Here is a 22,504-nt window from a genome sequence, read left to right on the forward strand (position 1 = left end):
AAGCACAAAGTTTCCTCTTTAACCTCAGCTCATTCCAGTAACACATGGTCACCCACACATTGTTTTTCTTCCTAGTTGTAAATCTGTGTTTTCGTAAACAAAGACGTTTCCCGAGGTTTCTCTGCACATCATTGTGGCATGGTTTAGTCATTCATTTTTAGTCATTCTACCAAGAAAAATGTAGCTGTGACTAAGACAGTACAGAACATATTACAGCTCTCAGCCACCTCCCAATTCTTCTAGCTGTATGACTGCCAAAAAAACAGGGTGTTGCTGAATTCTTTCTCTGCTCTTTCTTTGCATATAGGTTCCAATAAAATACACACAGGCACCTCCCTAATTGCATCACAAAAGACCTATAACTGCTGGTGAAATATTACTATGAAAGTATTGCCATTTACACTAAAATAGAGTGAGGACTTCTGGAGCGATCCTAGTCGTGTAAGGTAAGCCTTGCAGTGTATTTTCTTTGACAATGACAAAATTGCAGTAGTTCTTCTTAAATGTATTCACGGATAATACACCAACAGCAACAGAAATAGTTTTATTATGCCAGATATATGAAAATAAATTTACTATTCAGATATATGAAAAAGAACTTACTATTCAGATAATTCTAATCGATTAGCTACACAATAAATTATAGGCCCTCTGGTGAAAAAATAGTTCAGAAAAATAGGGAAAAGGAAAAATGTAACTGTTTTGCTTCCAAAACCCTAAACAGTTTCTATTTTACTATATGAATTGAATACAACACTAATATTAAAGTCAACTCTAGATATTGTTTTCTTAAAAATAGATTTTAAAAGTTTTGCAAAAAAATGCTACAAATTGTAATATTAATGTTAGCATGAAGTTGATATAGATCAAAATGCAAAAAAAGTGCTTTTTCAACAATAGATTATACTGATAACTAATGCTAAACAGATTTTATTATTAACATTTTTTTTACAAAATTTATAAAAATTGATTGCATTAATATCTGAATGCACAACATTTATAAAAAAAAAACCCACTTCCAGGAACAATGTAATTGCTTACCCAAGAATGGAATGTAGCACTTGTCCTAGGTGCCAATTAATGCAAGAGAAGGGTAAAATGAGTAGGACTGAATCCTTAGCAGGAAATCCAGAAGGCATTTAATTTATGATTCCAGCCCTAGGCTGGCAAGATTGTGACAACATGAAATTTTGTTGTAATGAAATTATATTCCTTGTAAAAACAAACCTCATCATTTTGTAAAATAGTTTGTTATAAAATTATACCTCGGCGTGATTTTGCTACTTTGTTTGTACTGTACATTTTTCAGCAAATGGAAGAGAATCATTGACAATGATTAATGGATTGTTCCAAAACAGGGGTCCTCAAACTTTTTAAACAGGGGGCCAGTTCACTGTCCCTCAGACTGTTTGAGGGCCGGATTACAGTTTAAAAAAAAAAAACTATGAACAAATGGGGACACAGTACAGGAGATGACCAGAGACTGCGGACATACAACTGCGGCAGGAATACTGGGCCGGCTGCTCCATAAGACGCGCAGACATTTCCCCCCAAGTGTGTCTTATGGAGCGAAATAGTGCCCCATCATTGGTGTCAGTGGGAGGAATAGTGCCCCATCATTGGTGTCAGTGGGAGGAATAGTGCCCCATCATTGGTGTCAGTGGGAGGAATCGTGCCTCATCATTGGTGTCAGTGGGAATAATTGTGCCCCATCATTAGTGTCAGTGGGAGGAATAGTCCCACATCATTGGTGTCAGTGGGAAGAAACGTGCCCCATCATTGGTGTCAGTGGGAAGAAACGTGCCCCATCATTGGTGTCAGTGGGAGGAATAGTGCCCCATCATTGGTGTCAGTGGGAAGAATCATGCCCCATCATTGGTGTCAGTGGGAGGAATAGTGCCCCATCATTGGTGTCAGTTGGAGGAATAGTGCCCCATCATTAGTGTCAGAGGGGGGAGGAATAGTGCCCCATTGTTGGTGTCAGTGGGGGGAGGAATAGTGCCCCATCGTTGGTGTCAGTGTGTGGGGGGGGGGATAGTGCCCCGTCATTGGTGTCAGTGGGGGAAGGGGATTGTGTCCCAACATTGGTGTCAGTGGGAGGAATAGTGTCCCATCATTGGTGTCAGTGGGAGGAATAGTGTCCCATCATTGGTGTCAGTAGGAGGAATAGTACGTCATTGGTGTCAGTGGGGGGGGAATAGTGTCCCATCGTTGGTGTCAGTGGGGGGGGAATAGTGTCCCATCGTTGGTGTCAGTGGGGGGAGGAATACTGCCACATCGTTGGTGTCAGTGGGGGGGAATAGTGTCCCATCGTTGGTGTCAGTGGGGGGCAGGAATACTGCCACATCGTTGGTGTCAGGGGGGAGGAATAGTGCCACATCGTTGGTGTCAGTGGGGGGAGGAATAGTGCCCCATCATTGGTGTCAGTGGGAGGAATAATGCCCCATCATTAGTATCAGTGACACCAATGATGGGGCACTATTCCTCCCACTGACACCAATGACACTTAACTTGCTGACCCCTGTTCCAGCATGGTGCTGCTGCAGCCAGCATACCTGGTTGCAGCAGCACCATCAGCAAGGCACACTTACCTGTCAGCTGTCCTTCTTCACTCCGGCCCTCTCCCTCACTCGATGTTCGCAGGGCCGCTCGGCTCCGCCTCCTTGCAGGTGATTGGCCGCCTGTGTGCCTTTCCTGAGCTACAGTTCTGGCGCCCAATCACCGGTGAGGAGGCAGAGCTGAGTGGCAGGAGTGAGGGAGTGGCTGGAGTGAATCAAGGAGCAGCGCTTCCTGGACTGGATTGTCGTGGGATTGGGACCGGAGCCAGGTAAGGTACAGCAGCCCCCTGTACTTAGTGTCCCTTCCTCACAGAAAACATGCCCCTGCCGGCAGGCCTCGGCGGGCCGCATGTGGCCTGTGGGCCGTAGTTTGAGGACCCCTGTTCCAAAGGATAGGATGTGCGTCTCATACTTCTTTTTTGCAGACACCCATGCATTCAGTGGGATTGAGCCTTTCACTTTGCAAGGCGTATGTTCACTTACACATTATTGGTTATTCAAATAAACACAGGTTCACCTTATGTACTAACATTCACTTTGCAAAATGAACAGCCTGTACATCTTTATTAAATCAACCCTTATGTTTTGTCATACATTAAAGCAATATGGCACATTTGTTATTCAAATGAACTTTTCTCACCTCCAGCTTTTCAGTAAGTATGGAACAAATTCTAATGTTCCAGATGTCTTTTGTCCATAAAGCTCAGCTAACAGTCTAAGCTTTGTGGTCAAGACATCCTTTCTGGGTAAATGACTTAGAAGTATTTAAAGCGCTCAATACTGGAACAAAAATGGGGAATGCATCTGTTATGCCATAGAGCCATTTGTTGTGATTAACATTTTTGTCTCTCATGCTAAAGAACAGTGGTCTCCAAACTGTGGCCCGGGGGCTGGATGCAGCCCTTTGCCTGCTTTTATCCGGCCCTTGGAGCAATATTTCATCCTCTGACACCAACAATGGGACATATTTTCCCCCACTGACAGCAACAAAGGGGCACAATCCCTTCAAATGACACCAATGACCCCTGCTTCAGACCATTATAGCGTAAAATAAATCCAGAGTTAATGCACTAAAAGTTCTTATTAATTTTAAACACTGACTGGCAACACTTTACATTTGTTTACAAAAATCAGTTATCATGTTATATTAGCAGTACATATGGTAGACCAGAACTTTGTGCACATTTTAATACAGTGTATCGATGCAGGATCTGCCATATCAGAGCTGTTGTACAGTGACATTTTGTAGCCATTCACAGGTAATGACATTTAAAAAAATAAAACTGAAAAAAAGTAATGAGCTAAAAAAAAATAGCCCAACACTTACAAGCCCAATCTTTTTATTTGTAATTGGCGGTAAAGACATAATTCGTTCAATGGTTAAGATGTCCTATAAACTGCTAACTTGGCTTTAAAACTGCCTGTCATTTCTTCAGGCAGATTATGTATTTAACTGGTCTCAGCAGTGATGACTTTATGACCTGAGGGCTCCTGACATCTCACTGTCAATATTCTTGTGGAGGGATATTCCGGCAGGCTAGAACATGCATTTAAGTGTTTTGTCAGCGTGACATGTACAGAATATACAATTGTGTATGTGCATCTGTTTACTTTCAAACAACTTTTATATTCAATTTTGTTGGAAAAGTGTCAAGTGCATTCTAAGGGTGTGTATGGGATATATATTCCACTGAATTTGACAGAGGCATGTGAACGCTAAAAACTAATCAAAGAACCAGTCCCAGTCTGAGAACAATAAAATATGCCACAAGATAGGTTGGGTTGCTTAGGATTCTGTTTTGAAATATACAGTGAGTCAGCCATCTGTGAATCTGCCAGCTGGGTGGGGTGGGGGATGGTGTAATAGCTGAGATTTGGTATCACACAATAGTTCTAAGTCATTTGCATGACCTAACTTCTTAGCTTGACTTATTCTTGCAAGATACCTATAGACATTAAATGACAATTGAAAGGTCAACATATCTCGTGTTTGCTCTGTAGAATGATTGTTAAAAAATCCTGCATGCTCATTTTAGGCAAGCATGTATGGTTATGTACTGGGCAAATATCCCTAGTGCTGACCTTCTTATTAGATGAACAGCTGCTATGTACAGAAAGATTCACTTTAAAAATGTTTCTCGTCACCTGGAGTAACTGACCCAGTAGTGTCTGCTGGGATTGTATACATGATATAGACATACACACGACTCTGCTGCCTCTTAAAAAAAAACAAAACAGGAAATTCTTGTAAAAAAGAAGAATATTAAAGCTGTATTAAACCCAAAACCAAAAATGCAATTTATTGCAGCTTACAAATCATCAGATGCAGTGGCTGCATCTGTTTTTCTGCGCTTTTCACTCTGTTTTCATCTGGTGATCTGGCCTGTAACACACCTTCTGTATTTTTGAGACACAACTCTGGAGAAATGAACGCAGGAAGCACAGCAGACAGCAGCCTTATCAGTCTGGGGGAGAGGGGAGTGTTACATGTATTAGCCGGTTTGAGAACAGTAACTAATTGAAGCCAAACTCCAGCTCACAATTTATAATGAGTTACAGCAAAAAGTTATTTCCTATTGGAATAAAGAGTTTACATGAATAAATAAAAGCTGATCCTTTTAACCATCCCTGCCAGTGTTAAATGGTCAATCTCATCCTTGTAAACTGGTGCATTTCATTGGAGAGTTTGATAAAACAACAGATTTACTGGCTGAATCTCCAGATGAAAGTAGAAGGAAGAAAGCCTAAAAAAAGAAAATGAAAGCAGCCATTAAATCTAAGAATTAGTAAGCTGCAATATAATAAATGTTTTTGGGTTAATGCGACTTGAATACTTACTGTACATGTTCCACTTTTGGTGCCTTGGATCTTCATTCTCTTAAAAATCTATTTCAAGCTAAAGAATCTTCTCCATCTCCATCCACCACACCTCAATCCAATACAGAGTGACCGCTGGCCCTCACTTTCTTTCCTACAGGGCACAGTAATCACATAAAGGTCAGTGGATGGAACCAAAGCACATAGCGGCTGAACAGCCATCCAATACACCCAACATCTTTTTGTGACTGCTCTTGCAGATACTGCTGGCCAGGGATTCTTCTAATCCAGCAATCAGCTTTCCTGCATAGATTCAAACAGAAAAGCCTTTACTTTGAGTCCATTCAAGATTCTCATTTTTAACTGAAGACCTGATAACGGGGGAGTCCATTTGACACCCAAAACACATTGGCTGTCTACAATATCAATAAATTAATTTGAACTCTTTTATCTTTTGGTCTGGTGCTCCTTCCATGTAGGCATGTTTTTTTAGAACCTGTTGTAGTACCCACTGGAGGGTAGCCTTGTCTGTTGTGAGCAGCCTAACCTGAGCCAGCAGGCTCTTCAAATGTTTTCTCACTGCTTTGTATAAACTCATATCAAAGTCCTAGCTCCTGTCCTTTTTTTCATTAGGATCCAATACACCCAGAACTGTGTTAGATGCAGAAGATTTTGTAGCTTGTATAGTTCTTCAGCAGAGGAAAGATCTGAGGTATTGGCAGGGAAATTACTGTGTAACAGAAAGGCTTGGATTATTTCCTAAATGCACATAATACAACTGAATACTAATATTTATAGGTAAGGTTGATCCAGGGAATATTCAATTGCCTCTTGGGGGATCAGGAAGGAATTTTTTTCCTTTTTTTAAATTGAATCATGCTTTATTGGGGGTATTTGCCTTCTTCTTTAATCAAATGTGGTTACTGGATGATGCCTATTGGGGGTTTTCTATGTGTGTGTGTGTAATATCAATAGCATTTATCATATTTTATTAGCTGAGATGAATGGAGCTACTTGGAAGGCCTGAATGTAAACCAAAATTTAGAGAGGATAATATATTGCAATAGTCTAAGTAAAGAAACATAAGAGTATAGCTTATTATGCTATCATTATTGTAGAGTTCAATTATTTAATGTTTACCATAATAAACAGACAGAAAACAGGTTTCATCAATTCATTGTAACAAAAAAATGAAAGATGATTTTAATTACTAACATTCGGTCACTACGCTATGAATGTTGGTCTTTGCTTCACTAGAAGTAGTTTAGTACATGCTTTATACTCTAACTACTCAAACCTGTTATTTCAGTTTTTGGGTGGATACTGTACGATTGAGTTGCCCACCCTCTCACTATATTTTTGTCAAATTTGATTGACAAGACCTTGTTACTTATCTTATTCCCAGATCCACCCAGTTGTCCCTGGCCAGGAATATCAAATTATAGATGACAGATGCAGTATACCATAAACAGAATACGGTCAAATCCTTCTATACAAGCACAAGAAGGAAAGGCGTTAAAGAGTAATAGAAGAGAAGACCTTTTCTGGAGAAATTGCTCTTCCACGCATCCTCCTATGTTTCTCACTAAAATAAAAGCCTAGGCATTTTTTCATGTGATGATGTACTAAAGAGGAGGATAGGAGTTCATATTACCACATCCATATCTTCAGCAGAGATTATATGACCAAATAACTTGGCTTGTGGTGACTTATGTTTTTATACATTCTGTATTATTACCCAAAGCAGCATTCTTTGCAGAAATGCTTGCATTGTATTGTTCCTCTTTTATTAATTTAAAGTGGATGTAAACCCTTACATACAACCAGTGAAGTGACTAGCCTAAGGTGATACACATAAATGAAAAAACCCTCCTACATAAGTTGTATCTTTTTATCTGTAGTCTTCTCCTCTCTACAGCTGTTCAAAGTCCAGAATATATAAAGCTTGCGTGAGCTGTCAGAAAACAGGGTGTGTGGAGCTGAGGTTACACTCTGCAGAGCTGAGTGAGAACTGTTTGGAGGGAAGGGAGACCACCCCCTTCACACAGCACATGGGAACAGAGCTGAGGCTGTCGATAACAGGCTGTTTGTTGATGGTCCCTCCCCTGTCACCATTTTTCTCTTGGTGTCAGGAAAACTTGTCAGAAGCGACTCATGCAAATAGCAGAGAATCGAAGGAGCAGACAGAAATGACATGTAGGGATATATACACTGGTGTTGGCTATCGGAGGAGAAAAGCAGATGCTCTGGGTTATCAACTGTAGGAGAGGAGAGAAAGCTGCAGAGATTTTTAAATTCCCTTGGCTTTCTCTTCTCTCCTTGCAGGGATGACAGTACGGGCTAGACAGTTTTTAATTCGTCAGCACTGTCGAGGCCGTCTATTCCTGCACTGAGAGGAGAGAAAGCCTGCTGGGATTTGAAATCCCCATGGCTTTCTCTCCTTCTCTTGCATGGATGGCAGTATGGGCTAGACAGCTAAAGTCAGTTAGCCTGTACTGTCATCCCTGAACGGAGAAGCTGAGAATCTGGAGCAACAGCCTCCATCCTCTGATGGCCGACACCAAGATATACATCCCCACACGCCCTTCTCTCCAATTCTCCTCTCAGCATGGGATCAGTCCAGGGAGGTTTCCTTCAACGCTCCTGCGTGAACTCAGGCTATAACAAGCCTGGGTTCACACAGGAGCAGTGGGGAAACCGCATGCAATTTGGACAGGAATAGCATTCCTATTCAAATCGCATGCTATTCTTTGAGGTGCAATTTGCGTTCATACATTTTGTATTGATGCAAATCGCACCACAAAGTACTCGCTATCGGCAAGTACTTGACTGAAAGTATCGTTACTTATACTCGCTGATCAAAAAATGGTATCAGAGCATCCCTAGTTGCTAAAAAAAGTTAATGACAGATGTACAGTTACATAGTTAGGTTGAAAAAAAGACACAAGTCCACCTAGTTCAATCAATAAAAATAAAAAGCACAAACAAATAGAAAACCTCCATATACACAATTCTATAGCCACAGTTTATCCAGAAAAACATCCAATAAAACATGATCCAATTTTCTCCAGCGGGAGAAAAAAATCCTTCCTGATCTCTTAGGAGGCAATCAGATATTCCCTAGATCAACTACACATTTTGTTATTACCTACAAATGTTAGTATATAGTTATATTTTGTATATTCCACATTTTCACAGCTTTTACTGTGAAGAAGCCTTTCTGTATTTGGAGGTTACATCTCTTTTCCTCCATGATCTATTTGCTTCTGCAGGAGAAAAATTCCTTCCTGATCCCCCAAGAGGCAACCGGATATTCCCTGAATCAATTTAACATATAAATGTTAGTATCCAGTTATATTCTGTGTATCTAGGAAATAATCCAGGCCTTTTTTTTAAAGCAATATACTGAGCTGGCCAGAACCAATTCTTGAGGGAGTCTTTTCCACATTTTCACAGCTCTTACTGTGAAGAAGCCTTTTTGTAGTTGGAGGTTAAACCTTTTCCTCCAGATATCGAGTGCCTCTTGTAGTAATCATATCCCCCCTTAATCTCCTCTTCTCAAGAGAGAATAAATTCAGTTCCTCTAATCTTTCCTCATAGCTGAGCTCCTCCATGCCTCTTATCAGTTTGGTTGCCCTTCTCTGTACTTTCTCCAGTTCCCCAATGTCCGTTTTGTGAATTGGTGCCCAAAACTGAACTGCATATTCCAGATAAGGTGTTACTAATGATTTGTACAGGGGTAATATGATATATCTCCCTCTGGAGTCTTTACCTCTTTTAATACAGGAAAATATTTTACTTGAAAACTGCAGCTTGGTATTGTATGCTATTATTAAGTTTATGATCTACCAGAATACCAGGATCCTTGTTGTGCCTGTTCCTAGCCAGAAACTTACTTTTCAAAATGTTACAGTGATTGACCATTTTACTTTAAAATAGATTCCATCTTCATAAAGGCAATGGCAAGCTGAGTTTGGAAGGACCGGAAAGATGGGTCCAGTCATTCAGCTGTTTCAGATAACTTTTGAAAGCAGTCTTGAAAAGGATGCAGAGCTGTATGTGATGGTTGCTTCCCTTTAAACACATTGGAGTTCATCTAAAACAGCATTAGAGACTGTTCAAAAACTATCAGCAAAAATCCAGTTTTTTTTCCCTTTGCATATAATTGGGTAATCAAAATGAACACAGGTTCGCTACATTCACTACCATTCACTTTGCTAGTTGAACAGTCGTTATTTCTTTAGTAAATTAACACCACTGTTTTCTGAACTTGATCCTTAAAGGCTAAGTTTACCTTCTGAACATGTTACATGTCATACCTGTACTTAGTGAGTAACATGTTCAGCACCCCAACCTCACCCCTGACCCCTCCCCTGCCCTTCCTTGTGAGAGCATGCGGGTGTTCTTCTTTATGCAGCCACTGTCACATTTTAAAAACTCTGCCTACACAGCTACGTCATTCATTCGCAGAGATCTGTGAATGAATGAACGACAAGTCCTGGCTTGTAGTTCTCAATGAAGTATGATCTACTGATCAGCATCCTCATAGGTCATTGACTGTTCCTGCAGCTCAGTAACTTCGGAAGTACAGGCAGAGAGCTGTGCTTAGTGTCTGTAGGAGCCTGGCACCGCACCACTGATCATGGGTGCAATTCTTTGCAGGTTCCAGTGTAAAAAATAATAAATACTCATTCATTTAACTGCAAAATCATGTGCATTTATTATTTTTTTTACTAAAGGCAAACTTAGCTTTTAAAGTGATCTAGCATGGCATAAAGGGCATGTGATTATAAGCAACAATAGTACATATTCCTAATGAAGTGCATTTTGAAGGGAATTCTCTCAGTGAACATTTATTCCAAGGAAATTCATCTCAGAGTATTTTTAAATTCTTTGTAAGAGTAAAGCTTCAAATAACATACAACCTTCAGCTTTACGCTTCATTGCAATACTATATTTACAGCTACCTTTCCTTTATCAGCATCATTTTATTTTATTGCTAAGATTTTATGATTGGTGACATTTTATTTCTCCCTTTGCTCATCTGAAATTTTTTGGAAGGTACCAAATTATTAAAATAAAAGATTTTTTTTTGTTATTTACAGCAAAGATTTTGTAGTCATAGCAAATTTCAGCAAGAGTAGATAGATTAGTAGGATGAGATCTCTGATTGAACTTTGAGATATATTTGGTGATTTAGCAGCTAACATTCCGTCATGTTATATGAATATCCAGGGCACAAACTGATTGCTACAATGATTGAGGCTTAACACCAAAGCGAATGGGTACTTTTGATGTGCCATTTTGAGGATGCACTTTAAAAGACCCCTTCCACTATGAAGTTAAACCTCAGTTTTTGTATATATCTACCTGGGACATGGAGGCATACAAAGGTCTCCATCCACTTTGGCATTAGACCTCAATTTTTGTAGATAACTACATGGAATGTGGTGCTAAGATGAAATTGAGAGGTGGAAAATTAGCATTTTGATTGCTACAAAGGTCAAAATAGTATAAATGAACAATTAACATGAACCCATTTGAACTTTAATTTGTCTAATTATTTAATATTTTTAATACTGTAAGGTAAGCCCTTTGTGCTTGCTTTTATGTACAACAGCTTTTATCTACTGTAAAGTGACTTAAGAACACAAGCAGTACGTAGACTGTGGGATGAATCATCATCATTTTTCATTCTCATCAGGGTGTGGCACAAGTGGCCAATGCCGAAGAACCTGACATTGTTTCTGATGGTAACATATGTCTTGACATTTTTGGGGGGATTTATTTAGGATAGGTTCATACTAGCCATCATTTGTTAGATCAGTAAAGATGTAGGATTGGTAAGTAATCCACTTTGTACAGTGGTGTTTGCAGGTGAAAGATGGGACAACAAAGATGCTCTTTTTACATCCATACACAGCAGTATAATAAAGTTTATAGCTCTTTTATTGACTTGTATTACCAGTGTAAATAATACAAGGTGTTTTATTAATTGAGTAGTTTCACAAAATACTATTTACAGATTGATTACTTGCATGGTTCATGGTTCTATTAGCAGTTTATTCCAATGAGCAAGTTTATAGTTTACAAAACAATTTACTTTCCATCATTGTCTTAAGATGGTAACACACAATAGAGCTGACTTCTTTTACGGTGGCATACCTATACACTGCTCAGTACATGGCACTATGTTGGGTTACTTTTAAGTACACACAATTAGAATTTTGTAGAAAAACTCCTACTTGTCTGATCAAAAGCAAATACAATCATTCGTATTCACGTAATAAACCTGTAACATCTGTATTTTGTGATATCTCACTGTGTATGTCAATCTTACTCTTTCCTCTATTTACATTAAAAGCTCCTATATAGCTGTATTCTTTCTCCTTTCAAAACTCTCCTTCTTATAACTACATTGTTGTTGTAGGTTACGAGCCAATTATCTATTGATATACTGAATGTATGGTATTTATTGCAAAGGGAAGCAGCTTTTAAAGTGCCAGGCCCATGCTGTAAACTAAAGAACAATCATATTTTCAGAAAAATGTGGTATTCTGTATATAGTCTGGTAAAAGACCCACTATGGTTTTGCAAAAGATAAAGAGATGTTTAGCTTTGTTTATAGATGTATTGCCTTTTTTTACTGTGACTCAATGCATGTAGTGCATTCTCTGGGTCCTCCAGTTTTTTCCCACACTCAAAAGAAATACTGGTAGGTGAATTGATTCCTGTCTAAATTGACCCTTGTATGTGTGTATGTATGAATGTGCGATTGGGACCTAGATTTTAGGCTCCTTAGGGGGAAGGGAGTGATGCCCATCCATGGGCCTAAGATTACTGGGCCATCCATGTTGGTCCTTTCATAACCTGGTTATTTGGTCACACCCATCGGCCCAAAAGTAGTTAAAAATGAATAGTAATGCCCATACATTTTTTATTATCCACATAGGGAATTTTATAAAACATGTTACAAGCTTACCAGAAGGAAATAAGAGGGATGTGAAAAATGCAGAATTGCTGCTTTTTCCTGACATGTCTCTATAACAAACCAACAGTTGATTAAAAAAAGGAATGTGTCAGTTTTACTGGGGACTTTGGACTGGGCATGATTCGGAAGGCCCTGTCCCAATAATTCCCTCTGCACCTCTTGAATTTATATCCTAGGGTACAAACTGCATAAATTCTGAGGCAGTTTGGAGCCACCAATCTCAGAGGAGTACCATTGATTGCTAGTACTCTTGGCAGAGAATTTGGAAGAGGCTTGTGACCACACCCTTTGCAGATGGGTGTTGGCTCAGGCCAATAAATATTAGAAAGTGTTCTATGGAGCAACCAACTCTGACTAAGCAAACACATTAAGGGCGTAGAGATACAGTGAGTACAGAGTGGGTTTGTGCCAGTACTTGTACCCTAGACATTTCTGCACGTTTCCGTATAGTAACTCCACGTTTCTTCAAGTGTTTTAGAGCTCCATTCAGAGCACAAAAATAGACAACGCCTTAAAATAACATCATCCTTTTGTAAAAAATCCCAGTTAAGGAGAATTTTGGTGTATCCTGGTTATCCAGAGATAGTGACAGAACGTGATCTTTTTATCTTCAGAGGCCCAAATATTGTAACTTTTATCTTGTGTAAAGAACAATCACCTGCTACTCACTTTACATGGCCATTCCATCTTCTTTGAGCACACTTGCAATGCCAGCCCCTTTTCCTTATGACATGCACACTCTTAGGCTTCTTTTACGCTGGCAGAATGCTTACCACCTACTGAAATGCAACTCACGCTACTGCAGCCTCTTGAAACCTTTATTTTTCAAATTGCTGAATGGCAATTTTACATTGCAGGACCACAGTACAACTGAAAGCCGAATGTTTGACTCACGGTCAGGAGCGTATTTGCCGTGAGGCAAACAAGGCATTTGCCTAGGGTGGCACTTTTCAAGGGGGCGGCACGGTGGCATTGCCGCCCCCCCCTTTCCCACGGAAGGGACACTTCCGTGGGAAAGGGACAGGGGCTGCTGTGTCTTACCTGACTTTGTGTCCCACGTCGATACGGTCCACAAGGCGCTGCTGGAGGAGGGGTGCAGAGGGTGTCCGTCCGGTGTCTTCATCTTCCTGGATCTTGATCGTGATGTGGGCGGGATGACAAGCCGCCCCTCTAATCTGGTCACACCCCTGGGATCACTGGGCAGCCGCCATGGCTGATGGTACAGCAAGGAGGGTCACCCGGGCCAAGGGACCGGCTGCAAAGGAGAGCGGATGGCCAGAAGGTGCCAGCGAAGGAGGAAGCAGAAGAGGACAAGGTCAGGGTGGAGGAGCCCGCCCGCTCTTTTGCAACCACCGCCGGAGATCCTGGGGGAGAAGGGACACAGGCACCCGTACTGGAGTGATGCTGACACCATCTAGAGGAGTCGCTGCTGGACAAGTAAGTGCTTGGAGGACTGGTGCTTCCCCATTCCTGTCTCACTGTCCCCCCGATACACTGCCCCCCACCTGTTCCACTTCCCCCCTCCTGTCCCCCACATTGTCCAACTACCCCCCATCTGTCCCCACTGCCCCCCACCTGTCCCTCTGTGCTCCTCCTGTCCAGCTGCCCCTCACCTGTCCCTCTGCGCTCCTCCTGTCCAGCTGCCCCTCACCTGTCCCTCTGCACTCCTCCTGTCCAGCTGCTCATTCCTGTCCCATGCCCCCTGTCACGCTGCACCCCACCTATCCCTCTGCACTCCTCCTGTCCCACTGCCCCTCACCTATCCTTCTGCACTCCTCCTGTCCCTCTGTGCTCCTTCACCTGTCCCAGTGCGCTCCTCCTGTCCCACGGCCCCTCACCTGTCCCACTGCGCTCCTCCTGTCCCACTGCCCCTCACCTGTCCCACTGGGCTACTCCTGTCCTGCTGCCCCGATCCTGTCCCATGCCCCCTGTCACGCTGCCCCCCACCTGTCCCTCTGTGCTCCTCCTGTCCCACTGCCCCTCACCTGTCCCACTGGGCTACTCCTGTCCTGCTGCCCCGATCCTGTCCCATGCCCCCTGTCACGCTGCCCCCCACCTGTCGCTCTGTGCTCCTCCTGTCCCACTGCCCCTCACGCATCCGTCTGCGCTTCTCCTGTCCCGCTGCCCCGATCATGTCCCATGACCCCCGTCACGCTGCCCCCTACCTGTCCCTCTGTGCTCCTGCTGTCCCACTGCCCCTCACCTCAGGGGCGTATTTGCCGCGAGGCAAACAAGGGATTTGCCTAGGCCGGCACTTGTCAAGGGGGCGGCATGGTGGCAGTGCTGCCCCCCCTTTCCCATGGAAGGGACACTTCCGTGGGAAAGGGACAGGGGCTGCTGTGTCTTACCTGACTTTGTGTACCACGTTGATCCGGTCCACAAGGCGCTGCTGGAGGAGGGGTGCAGAGGGTGTCGGTCTGGTTTCTTCATCTTCCTGGATCTTGATCATGATGTGGGCGGTATGACAAGCTGCCCCTCTAATCTGGCCACACCCCTGGGATCACTGGGCAGCCTATGGCAGCCTGCCCCTCCCTCTGCAAGCTCCGCCTCCTTGCCGGTGATTGGCAGCCAGATCTGTAGCTCAGAAAAGGCACACAGGCGGTGGAGCTTGGAGAGGAGGAGCTGAGCGGCAGCGCGAAGATTGAAGATCGAGTGAGGGAGCAGCTGGAGCCGGTGAAGAGGAGGAGAGCGGCTGGAGAAGGAAGTCAGCTGATGGGTAAGTGTCTGTACCTGAAGGAGGGAGCCTGGGCTGGAGCAGGGATCAGCACAGCGATGTAAGTATAATTGGTGTCAGTGGGAGTAATAGTGCCCCATCATTAGTGTCAGTGTGGGAGAAATAGTACCCCCTCATTGGTGTCAGTGACACCAATGAGGGGGCACTTTTCCTCCCACTGACACCAATGATGGGGCACTATTCCTCCCACTGACACCAATGATGGGACACTATTCCTCCCATTGACACCAATGATGGGGCTCTATGCCTCCGGGCCTCCCACTGACACCAGTGATGGGGCACTATTCCTCCCACTGACACCAATGATGGGACACTATTCCTCCCACTGATAACAATGATGGGACACTATTCCTCCCACTGATACCAAAGATGGGGCACTATTCCTCCTACTGACATCAATCATGGGGCACTATTCCTCCTACTGACACTAATGATGGGGCACTTCCTCCCACTGATACCAATGATGAGGCACTATTCCTCCTCCTGACACCAATGATGGGGCACGATTCCTCCCACTGACACCAATGATGGGGCACGATTCCTCCCACTGACACCAATGATCGGGCACGATTTTTCCCACCCTACACTAATGATGGAGTACTATTCCTCCCACTGATACCAATGATGGGGCACTATTCCTCACACACTGACACTAATGATGGGGCACCATCATTGGTGTCAGTACCAATGGCCACAGTACTATGGCCACATTCTTGATATCTTCTTGCTAAAAAGAAGATCTGCAGGCACTTTAGTTGACTTACTAAAGCGATAGAAAAGATTCACTTAGCGTGGTGAAAGAGATGAAGCTATATTCACTTTAATAGAAGGGGATTTTAAAAATACCACCAGTTGGGGGGTTAAATAGCACTGTTTCTGAGCACCAGTGCAGGAGAAAGGGTTAATAGCACTGCCACTGACAGCAGTGCTGGGGGTCATTATTGCAGTTACTGACACCAAAGCTGGGGAAATTTATTGCAGGCACTGACTACAATGAAGACTTCAACTTTCTTTTTTGGTGTGTATTGTGGTATATTGTGGTATATTGCAAAAAATGCACAATAACATTTTCAGTTGTGTAATAGCCCATTCATTTTAATTCGCTGCCTAACTCAACACAATGCATCTCAGTGCACGGAAATATGCTTCCATGTGTGGCCCTCTAGAAGTGCTGATGGCCAAACTTGAGGTCTTCTATTTTTATTTATTTTATTTATTTGTTTCAGGTACTTATATAGCGCCGTCAATTTACACAGCGCATGGGTTGATTACCATTGCTATAGGCAGTCATGCAAGCACTCCTGGTGCCAGTGAAAACACTATTTTATTTAAAAGTCTATTCATAATATAGAACCAAAACTGTTTTACTATAACTGAAGTATGCAAAATCTGATGCAACTCTGCATAGAAACCAATTAGCATCCAGGTTTTATTGCCAAAGCTTAATTGAACAAGCCGAAGTTAGAAACTGATTGGCTGCTATGCACCACTTCACCAGATTCTGAGTGCAGCAGTTTTAGTAAATCTCCTTAGTTGTATTTTAAATTATTTTCAATACATGGTTAGCAGCCATTTAATAATTTAGTGCACATTAAATGTTAACGTCTGATAATGGTGCTTTTGCACAATGTATTACTTTCAATGAAAACTAAAATAATTTCCACACGTAGGCTAATATCTGACAATACTTGCAATAAATACTCATGTAGTCGTGTAGTATTACCAAAAGTGTGACTGATCAGTGAATGGGATGAATGCTGAGTTTCTTAAACTTTCCCTAATGGTATGAATGTATACATATTTCAGCAGTCTGTGGAATGTAATGTATATCACAATGTACATAGTGCAACAGTTTGTGGTATGTGGTGTACCATTACTTTGATGATGGTCAGTGGAAAAATGGTGGACTGCAGGGGTAGTTAGAAGAAAAGTGCATGATTGCAGTAGCAGTCAATGGAGTAGTGCAGAGGCACAGTTGCAGTCAGTGCAGGGATGCAATCGCCAGAGGTGTATTTAGGTTTTGTGCTGCCCTAGGCAACACAAAAATGCCCCCCCACCCCCGTACACCCACTACCATGCCGCCTCCTCACCCAGCGAGGGGAGGCGAGAGACACCTTCACAGCTCCAGACACCCCGGGAACGCGAGTCGGTCACTGCATACACAGTCAAGAAGCCTGCAGCCTCTCATGGATCCCACCTAGACCTTATGCCATGTGTGTCCCTTCTTCTGTCTCTTCTTCCACCCCCCCCCCCTGAAAAATGCCGCCCTAGGCAAATGCCTTGTTTGCCTTGTGGTGAATACACCCCTGGCAATGGCGATCAATGAAGAAGTATGTTCTGTGCACTGTTACAGAGGAGACAGTAGGGATGAGCCCGAGGTTGGATCCGATCACAGGTTCAGACTGAACCTTGGCTGTTCTGGCAGCTTTGGCAGGAGCCAAACCTCATAAATATTAGCAGTATTTGTACCACTACTACATATAAGACCTTCCTATCAACGGTAGCTAACGAAGTTGCAGGTGCAGGCATCCATCACATCTTTAACAACCAGCGACATCGACTGTCCCAATTCATTTACAGGCTTAGGAATTACCAGTCATGCAAACAAAGGTTCGGGTGTAACGTGACATCACCTGGGAGAACACGCGCCTTTTATAAATTTGTACCGGATGAGCCCTGGAAGATGTAATACACAGTGAGTCAGTGATGGAATCAGACAGATCCTTCAATTGGCAAGATTTTTTTCCTCCAGTGGATGTTGAGCATTGCTCCTCATGATTGACATGGATTTTTTTTTTATAAAGGGCTTGTCAAAACTGTGTAATTGTCTTTATTTACTGTTTACTTTTTGTATGAATCTGTGGCGCTACTATGTACCCTTTACTCATTCACTATGAGGGGTCGCTATCTGTTCACTTATTGTTTAGAAGGGCTTCCAGATTTTGATAAGCTTCCCCCAAGGCTGTGTGGTAGGTTCTGGATGTGAAGGTTCTGGTATAGAATGGGGGGAATGCTGTTTTTTTTTAATTTCAAACTGAAATAAGCAGTCAAAGCTGGCATTTGCTGCAAGTTAAATGCCAAAATTTTCATTGTAAGTGTCAGTTTCATTGTAGTAGGTTGTATACATCCTACAGATGCACCACTTGTCTAGCAGGTTAGGAACATCCCCCTTACATGTTATTTAAAGGTAATTTGCATAGTTAATGTTTCACATAAAGGATTATTAAAATCACTTTTCCCTGCCAAACTGAACTTTTAAAAATATTTTTTGGTTTGCTAAATATTCCCCAGGAGAGTGCGCAGCTACTGTGTCTTTTGTTTGACAGTTCTTTACCTAGTATCCTAGGAAATGGCCATTATTGTCCATTATACAGTATTTTCTGCAGTCACACTTTTGAATTGGAAAGAATATAGCATTCTCATGTGATTTTGCCCCATTTGCACAGAACAAAATATGCAATCTTTTCATAAATACACTACTATATATATTTGTGAAGGCAAAGATACAGATGTAGTTTTCCCATAGGATATCATACATGCCCCATTTGTAATGTAGTCAGTCTAGCAATCAATCACTGACCAAGGTTACTCAAGAAAGGAAACAGGACAGATCACAGGGCAGTCGTTGTTACTTGATAAATCTTTAGTATGGGATTATTTGGTATTTGAGAGTAAAATGCCATTATCTTCACTTAACTGAAACTTCAACATGGCTATGACAGATTTACCTGCAGAAATCCACATAGAGCAAGAATGATAACAGTAGTGCCTTGGGCTTTTTCCTGCTTAAATAAAGTGTACCCTACAAAAATTATTGTAAACTTGAAAAATGGTGCCCACGTGCTTGCTAAAAATAGCCTTAAACTTAAACAGCCCCAGGTTCCTTTACCTCATTATAAAGATGAAAGGTGGGATGCCTCAGGCCAATGTGCACTGACTGCTTCTGACTTAAACAGAAGAGCTCATTCACAGAATATGACACATCACATGCTGACCATTTTTAGTGAGAAGGATGGAAAGAAAGTAACCTTTCACAGTTCTGCCATTGCTGCAAGGATGATGATGCATGTTATGTACTTGTTTTCTGTCCTCAATGTGTAGTGGAATAAACACAAAGAGGATGCACAATGTAACTTCTAAAAACACTGAAAATACAAGTTACACTTGCACTTCTGACTTTACCAGTTGTGCCAAGTATTGTGCAGGCACAGTGTAAGACTTGTGATTTTCTGACCTCTTGGTTTCAGCTCTGCTGGCTGCTTAGCTCAGAGATCATAGGCTTTCCCTCTCAGTGTGTCATTCTGTTCTTATATTGACGTAAGTGGCATAAACCATCCCTGAAGTAAACAGTGTGGTCCTTCCCAGTCTTGTACTGTGTTCTGTCTTCTCATTTGCTCACAGCTGCATTTTTTAAAACAAGTAATAAGTCCATAATAATAGAGCAAAAGAAAGGGAGGATGGGGTTACAGGTGCCCTATTACATGCCCAATTCATGGCTAAGAATAATAGTTTGTACAGAGAGTTTCCTGTGATGATTATACCACTTCCATCATATGGTGGCACTGCCCTCATCACCTCCCTCCAATACAGAGGAAGAGACTAGGCAAGATGGCATGTGGATAATAATGCAGTATGGATAGTGCAAAACGGTAACACCAATTAGCAAGTATGGATGCATGCACAATTTTTAAATTTCTCTTTAGCGTTTGCAATAAAAAATATAAAAAGACAATGGATCAAATAGCAGTAAAGGACCATCCATATAAGGAAAAATTGTACATATGCCTGAACACCCCACTGCTGCTGTGTTAGCACATATAGTGAAACCAATAGCTTAACAAAAGGAACAGCGCTGTGAGAGTGGCTAGTTGAACCTCGCTGGGAGGTGTACCTTTATTGTAATACCAGTTGGTATGAATCACAAGGAATGCAAGGAATGCCTGGGCCAGGATGGACGGCCCGTCCACTACGATATGGATAGTATGAGACAAGAGGTTCTCCTGTCACTAGTGATGGACCACATGACCTCAGTGACATCATTCCGGGACACCATGGTCACGTGGTCCATCACCAGTGACAGGAGAACCCCTTGTTCCATACCATCCATTTCGGAGTGGACGGACTGTCCATCCTGGCCCAGGCATTCCTTGCATTCCTTGTGATTCATACCAACTGGTATTACAATAAAGGTACACATCCCAGCGAGGTTCAACTAGCCACTCTCACAGCGCTGTTCCTTTTGTTAAGCATTAAAAAATATATATGCTTTAATACTGGTATAACCCTCTCACTGCCCGGTGCATACGTCATAGGAACCTAACAGCAGGGGGTTTTACACAATCTCCCGCATTGTGAGGTTTATTTACTAAAGCTGGTTTGCTGAGAATCTTGTGCACTTCTGTATGAAAACCAATCAGCTTATAGGTTTTATTGTTTAAGCTTAATTGAACATGCTGAGGTTAGAACCTTGATTGGCTACCATGCACAGGTGCACGATATTCTAAATGAACCAGCTTTAGTAAATCTCCCCCTGAATGTAAATCTGACAAGCTGACTTCTGGCTGTCAGATGAAAGCAGTTCTGCGCCTCCAGTGGCACCAGATTGCTTTCATGCCCCCCTTGCCCATCTGGGTGCCCGGGACCAGCATAGTGAGTGCCGCCAGGTAGAGTGTAGGGAGCAGAGCACACATACATCTTCTCTCCTCTCCTTTTTGTTGCTGACCCAGAAGCAATGTGTAAAACATCAAATCCAGGTCCCCTGTCAGTTTTCCTGGCCAGTATGGCTGGGAAAGAATGCATTGCAATGCCATCTGCATTGCATTACATTGAATTGAGAACAGGGAAGACATCCAGGGTCTAAAAGACCCTGGATATCTCATTAAAATGAACCTATGTGATGAAAAAAAAAATGTAAGAAAAAAAATGATTTTAAATTTAAAAAATTAAAGTTCCTCAAAGCATATACACCCCTCTCCCCCCAAAATTTTTGAGGCCCCCACATATACACGCATACGAATGTAAGCGTACCCATCGGCGGCACCTATGCATGAAAAAGTCAATTGAAATACATAGTGTTACATATCACCATGCACACTGGAGTGAGAGCAATATTTCTAGCACCAGATCTCCTCTGTAACGCTAAACTGAGGACCTACAGGGGGCTTTTAATGTGTCACCTACAGGAAATATACATTAGTTTGTCGCCATTTCACAGGCAAGCACAAAATATTAGCTTGACATGTTGGGTATTTATTTACTTGGTGCCACCTCATAGTTTATATTTTACTAAAAAAGTTGATAATTTATTGCGTTTGTGCGCCCTAAAGTTAACTTTAGTGTTTTTTTACTGAAATTTTGTGTTTCCTAGACTTGCAGTAATATTGTGTGGCTTAATAGATTTGAACTAGCACTGTTACATTCTCTAGGGTGTCTGCTTTCAGAAAATATATAATTTTTTGTGGGTTTATGCAATAATCTGGCCTAAAATCATTTTTTAATCATGTGTGCAAAAAATGCAAAAACAGCTGGCAGTGAAAGGTATTAAAACTTTTGCTGCCAGTGCCCTTTTTTAATCTTTTTGTACACGTTAAAATACACACTTTAGGCCTGGAGATTAATTAAAACCCCCAAAGTAGTATATAGTTTCTGAGAGCAGAGAACCAATAGAATAAAATTGGGGTAGTTGAAAGTTTTTACTATGTGTGAAAGTGAATGGGCCAGATCACTTCTACTAGAAAGTTGAAAGTCAGCTGAAGAAATAGAAACAGCATCCCAGCTGCTATAGCTGGAAGGAGTCAATTTACAGGCTGGTGTTGTCAACGACAAAAGCCATACATTGGTGGAAATATAGGTGCCAAATTGATCCTTCAGTTAAAACCTGCTATAATAAACACATTCCAAGTGGATCAAAACAAAAGATGTTCAATATCTTAAAGTTTGTTTTCTTCCTAAAGCAGCCACAGACTGAGTAAAAAAGCCTTTCCCATGCCAGCAGCTGCATAATGGGGTCCTTGCTCTGTGTGTGGAAGCAGAGGTCCTACAGGCCCCCTACAGATTCAAAATCAGACCTATAGCTTTGCACACGGCAAACCTCATGCTTCTTACTGATTTGAGAGCTCTAGTTCTCAATCATAAGGAGATGCGTTGGGTCTCTGCATAGAGAGCAAGTGTCCCACTCTGCAACATGCTGGCAAATGCAGGCTTTACAACAGATACAGGCTAGGTCTGCTTTAGAGAAAAAACAAACGGTAAGACAATGAACACCTTTTGTTTTGATGCACCTGGAATGTAGTTGGCTGACTTAATCTGAAGGTTCGATTGGGCTTTCAGTGTTTCACACAGGACTGATACAAGGAATTTCTAATTCTCATAATGGTATTATTGTCTCAGTACAGGGTAATTGAG

The 22,504-nt window shown here is 42.1% G+C and overlaps 1 protein-coding gene across 1 annotated transcript in view; it reads left to right on the forward strand.

Annotated features, from left to right (window-relative positions):
• The first annotated feature begins 290 nt into the window (after nt 1–290).
• EMP1 (epithelial membrane protein 1) overlaps nt 291–22,504 on the forward strand; it is a 63,002-nt gene continuing 40,788 nt past the window's right edge. The window contains exon 1 of the mRNA XM_089687697.1: nt 291–446. The gene's annotated coding sequence lies outside the window, so the exon portion shown is untranslated. The remainder of the gene's footprint in view (nt 447–22,504) is intronic.

Source organism: Staurois parvus, unplaced genomic scaffold (genome assembly GCF_062004578.1).
Source record: "Staurois parvus isolate SC_StPar_1 unplaced genomic scaffold, SC_StPar_1.0 ptg000436l, whole genome shotgun sequence".
Taxonomy (NCBI): Eukaryota; Metazoa; Chordata; class Amphibia; order Anura; family Ranidae; genus Staurois; species Staurois parvus.